Below are 6,000 nucleotides of genomic sequence, written 5' to 3' on the forward strand. Positions count from 1 at the left end.
AACCAGAGATCTCAGTGCTTTCCCAGTTAGTCCACTATGTCTGATATTTAGTTACTAAGTCATATCTGACTCTTTTGCAACCCCGGGGACTGTAGCCCACCAGGCTACTCTGTCCATGGGGTTTCCCAGGCAAGAATACTGGAGTGGGTTGCCATTTCCTACTCCAGGGGATCTTCCCAAACCAGGGATTGAACCATGTCTCCTGCTTGGCAGGCAGATTCCCTATCACTGAGCCACCTTGGAAGCTAGTCCACAGTGGACACTTACAACTTTTAAAGGTAAAGAACTAACTGAAATAGTACTCCCTAAATCCTCAGACATAAAGGCACAATTTTATCCTTTCTAAACAAACCCTGAATTTTTCACACTGGATCAAATGATTTTCCACCTTATTTCTGAAGTTAGTTCTTCTTGGAATGGATTCAAGTAAAAATGGAAAACCAAGTACCCTCTGAAAAGGTCATGGAGTTTGCCACTATTGATTAATCACTTGGTTTTATACTCCATTGGATTTATTATATTCTGAGTAACTTTGCTAAGTTGTTGAGAAAACAAAAAGCTTCAGAAGAATATTTAATTTGATTGCATAATGCTAAATCTTTGCCACCTCCTGGGTCCCTAATTAAATCTTTTTACACAGCACCTTGTCCTTGAATGTGGGTTGTTCTAGGAGTCTCAGGAAGGGAATTTATGGTAGATAAAATCCAGAAACTTGCTTTGAGAACTTGTGGAAGCCTAATAGACCTACCATTGTCTCTATAGGAAAAATGGTTGTCTGGGGAGGCCTTACAAATAGCTGAGAAAAGAGAAACTAAAGGCAAAGGAGAAAAGGAAAGATATACCCATTTGAATGCAGAGTTCCAAAGAATAGCAAGGAGATATAAGAAAGCCTTCCTCAGTGATCAATGCAAAGAAATAAAGGAAAACAACAGAATGGGAAAGACTAGAGATCTCTTAAAGAACATTAGAGATATCAACATTTCATGCAAAGATGGGCACAATAAAAGACAGAAATGGTAGGGACCTAACAGAAGTAGAAGATATTAAGAAGATGTGGCAAGAATACACAGAAGAACTATACAAAAAAGGTCTTCATGACCCATGTAACCACGGTGGTGTGATCATTCACCTTGAGCTAGACATCCTGGAATGAGAAGTCAAGCAGGCATTAGGAAGCATCACTACAGACAAATCTAGTGGAGGTGATGGAATTCCAGTTGAGCTATTTGAAGTCCTGAAGGATGATGCTGTGGAAGTGCTGCACTCAATATGTCAGCAAATTTGGAAAACTCAGCAGTGGTCACAGGACTGGAAAAGGTCAGTTTTCATCCCAATCCCAAAGAAAGGCAATGCCAAAGAATGCTCAAACTACCGCACAATTGCACTCATCTCACACTCTAGCAAAGTAATGCTCAAAATTCTCTAAGCCAGGCTTCAATAGCACGTGAATTGTGAACTTCCAGATGTTCAAGCTGGATTAAGAAAATGCAGAGGAACCAGAGATCAAATTGCCAACATCCTCTGGATCATGGAAAAAGCAAGCGAGTTCCAGAAAAGTGTCTATTTCTGCTTTATTGACTATGCCAAAGCCTTTGACTTTGTGGATCACAAAAAACTGTGGAAAATTCTTAAAGAGATGGGAATACCAGGCCACCTTACCTGCCTCCTGAGAAATCTGTATGCAGGTCAAGAAGCAACAGTTAGAACTGGACATGGAGCAACAGACTGGTTCCAAATCAGGAAAGGAGCACGTCAAGGCTATATACTGTCACCCTGCTTACTTAACTTACATGCAGAGTACATCATGCAGAATGCCAGGCTGGATGAAGCACAGCTGGAATAAAGATCGCCGGGAGAAATATCAATAACCTCAGATATGCAGATGACAACACCCTTATGGCAGAAAGTGAAGGAGAACTAAAGAGCCTCTTGATGAAAGTGAAAGAGGAGAGTGAGAAAGTTGGCTTAAAACTCAACATTCAGAAAACTAAGATCATGGCATGCGGTCCCATCACTTTATGGCAAATAGATGGGGAAACAGTGGAAACAGTGTCAGACTTTATTTTGGGGGGCTCCAAAATCACTGCAGATTGTGACTGCAGCCATGAAATTAAAAGATGCTTGCTCCTTGGAAGAAAAGTTATGACAAACCTAGACAGTATATTAAAAAGCAGAGACATCACTCTGCCAACAAAGGTCCATCTAGTCAAGGCTATGGTTTTTCCAGTAGTCATGTATGGACGTGAGAGTTGGACGGTGAAGAAAGCTGAGTGCTGAAGAATTGATGCTTTTGAACTGCAGTGTTGGAGAAGACTCTTCAGAGTCCCTTGGACAGCAAGGAGATCCAATCAGTCCATCCTAAAGGAGATCAGTCCTGAATATTCATTGGAAGGACGGATGCTGAAGCTGAAACTCCAACACTTTGGCCACCTGATGTGAAGAACTGGCTTATTTGAGAAGATCCTGATGCTGGGAAAGATTGAAAGCGGGAGGGGAAGGGGACGACAGAGGATGAGATGGTTGGATGGCATCACTGACTCAATGGACATGAGTTTGAGCAAGCTTTTCAAGTTGGTGATGGACAGGGAAGCCCAGCGGGCTGCAGTCCATGGGGTCACAAAGAGTCAGACTCGACTGAGTGACTGAACTGAACTGAACTATCTCTATAGGAAGGACAAACATTCAATTGTCTTCTTTGCCTGATGCTTTTATGACTTTCCTCTGGTTTTGAATCAAATCTAGACTCAACAAAGATGCACCTAAAGTTTCTGCCTTCCCCTAACAGTAACTCCAATCATTTTCTTGTGAATTATGTCAGACCTTTTGGCATCCTTCGAAGCATTTGATTATTGAATTCTGTTGATTCACTAGAAGGAAAGTGGGATCAGAAGTTTATTTATAACTAAAATAGTTATAGTTCTTTCAGTCATGAGAGAGACATTAGGCAAGTATTCAAGTGGCTTTTTTTCATTTTAAATTTTCTGAGATCCTTGGAAATTTCTCTTCCATTCATTTTATGTTATGTGGTGTCTATTATAAAAACAGAGACTCTCATAACAACTTACAAGATGGAAAATGATTATTCAGCTACTTTTTTGTTTTTCCTGACTTACACTGTGGTTACTCCCATGTGAGAAAGTGGTTTTTCTTTCACTTTTGGCAAAAGTGAAGACCCGGGTGATAAAAATTACCTGTGTTTCCATTCAAATCAGATGAGAAATGCAGAACACCCCCACCCCATGTGAATTAGGCTTCTGTAACTTCATATTTTAATACTCTCCACCAAAGAACCTAACCAGTATTTATGAAGAAAAATCCCTCTATCCCTTAGACCCCTTCCAGTGGTAAATTTTCCTCACTTGGTCATGTTTCAAGTGGTTTAGCTTTCACTCGTGACCCATTTAATGTAGTTTTTAAAAGGAACAGTTATTAGTATATCTCATCTCAAAAAGTAATTGAGATGGATGCAATTGATTGATGTGATTTAATTAACTAGAACTTTTTACCTACACTGAAAAAATCCTAATGTGAGCTTTACTAAACAAACTAAAATAACCTGACCAGGAACCAACTAAGCATTCAAAGAATCAAAGGCAAAGAATCAAAGCAAGCTTACAAAAATCTCCTCTGAAGAGAATGCTGTTTGAAAATACATTGTTCAGCTTTGAAGTAAAAAAAGCTGAGCAACTAGCCTCTAATATTTTCTAAACAAAGATACATTTTAATTGTTGGATTAGTTTTGAATTTTAGAAGGGAGATTGGCAATTTATGTGCCATTTCTAGCAAAGGAAAAAGAAGTGTAATTGGGATTCTGTGCACCATGCCTTCAATAATGGCCCAGAAGATGGAACAGAAAATGGTCCATTCTTCCCTCCAGGACTGTATTTCATTTGTCAAAATGAATATGGAACATTGAGTCATTCGTAATATTTAGTATACTCTCCCGGGCCAGCAAAGCACCACAGACATTAGCAGAATACAGCATAGTGACAAGAACAGAGGTGCTGATAACATTGTACCTTTGTCAAATGAAAGTCTCCAGCCACGAAGAATGCTGGGTAGGGCTATGTTAAATTATTCAAAGAGTTATTAGATACCTGGTATGTTTGTCTGTACAGAGACCCTCTTTCACATCCTACTGAAAGCTATCTAAAGGAAAATAATATCCTACAAATGTCATATTCCTGGGAAGAATAAATAGGATGTCTATTTATCTGCCAAAGCAGATAAGTGGGGGTCATGTTATGATGGTAAGCGTGTGTATTTCTGGCACAAATGTTTACTTGCCTCTGCTTCTCAGCGGTTTTGTTTCTTTCTGTCCACCCACTCAAAGTCAGATGATATCCAGTGAATGCCACCTCCTTTGGTCACTGCTAGTGTTTATCTTCCAAGTGCTAATATAAAACAAAGCTCTTGATTCAGGCAATAGTGAGCCTGAATTTCTGAGCATCATTTCTTCTCTTAAAGTGTCAGTTGCTTAGTTGTGTCCGACCCATTGCTATGGATTGTCGCTTGCCAGGTTCCTCTGTCCATGGAATTCTCCAGGCAAGAATACTGGAGTGGGTTACCATTCCCTTCTCCAGGGAATCTTTCTGACCCAGGGATCAAACCTGGGTCTCCTGTATTGTGGGCAGCTTCGTTACCATCTGAGCCACAAAGAAAGCTCTTCTCTCATAGAGTCTCCCATAAAGGCAGTTACCTTTGAAAAGTATAAGTCATTGTGCTGCCTGTTTCAATACAAATCACAAGCGTTTTCTTGGCCAGAAGTTAAAAAGCAAATACATATTTTAAATCAAAATTTACAATAGTCATGTATTTAGAAAATTCTATTGCTCTTTTAACTTTTAAACATATTCATGAAATATTTTAAAGTTTATAAGATGCTTGAAAAAAATTCTTTTTGTTTATTTGGTTTCTGTCTTTGGCTGTGCTGGGTCTTTGTCGCTGCGCAGGCTTTTCTCTAGTTGCAGCGAGCTGGGGCTATTCTAGTTGTGGTGAACAGGCTTCCCATTGCAATGGCTTCTCTTATTGCAAATCCCAGGCTCTAGAGCATTCGAGCTTCAGTAATTGCAACTCCTGGGCTCTAGTGCACAGGCTCAGTAGTTGTGGCACATGGACTTAATTGCTTTGCCGCATGTAGGATCTTCCTAGACAAGGGACTGAACATGTCTCCTGCACTGGTAGGCAGATCCTTTACCACTGAGGCACCACGGAAACCCTCTTTTTAAAAAAATTATTATTGATATATTTGGCTGTGCAAAGGACCTCTATTTTAGGCTTGCAAACTCTTTGTTGGTGGCATGTGGGATCTAGTTCCCTGACCAGGAATCAAACTGGGCCCCCAGCATTGGGAACATGGTGTTTCAGCCACTAGACCACCAGGTAAATCCCCGTGAAAAAAATCTAATTTCAATTATAGTTCTTTCTGACATAGACAATTAAATTGGTCAATAGAATTAGAAACTACAATTTTAAGTTATTTGATAGTAAAGACTATTGTAACCTCAATACCTAGCAAGTGGTGCTTAATAATCATTTGTTGAATGAATGAATAGATGGATGAAATACTGACAAAATCAAATCTTATTAGTAAGACAAAAATAATAATAGAATAACATACAATTATATAGTTAACTTTATAAATGAACATAGTTCTGATCTATTCACTGGAATTTTTAGTTAATTTATTTTTATCTACAAGACATTCTGAGAAATTATTATAGTTGATATTAATAATATATCTAATCATTCCTCTAATCTTTATATTCATGGTGTACTGGTCTTTCTTTGCTTTATTAGCATATTTTTGTATCCATGCCTTGTAAAGAGACCTTTAAAATGGCAAGGAGAGCTGCCTCAGAAAACAGCATAATATGATGAAAAAAAGTAATGACAAATACACAGAAGCAAACCAGACTGTTTCCTCAGAAAATTTAAAAGCTTTTCATATCTATGATCAGTATTTAATTGTAAATCATTTGGTAAAAATTTAGGAAATCA

This window comes from Giraffa tippelskirchi, chromosome 6 (genome assembly GCF_054371585.1).
Source record: "Giraffa tippelskirchi isolate mGirTip1 chromosome 6, T2T-mGirTip1v1.2.pri, whole genome shotgun sequence".
Lineage (NCBI taxonomy): Eukaryota > Metazoa > Chordata > Mammalia > Artiodactyla > Giraffidae > Giraffa > Giraffa tippelskirchi.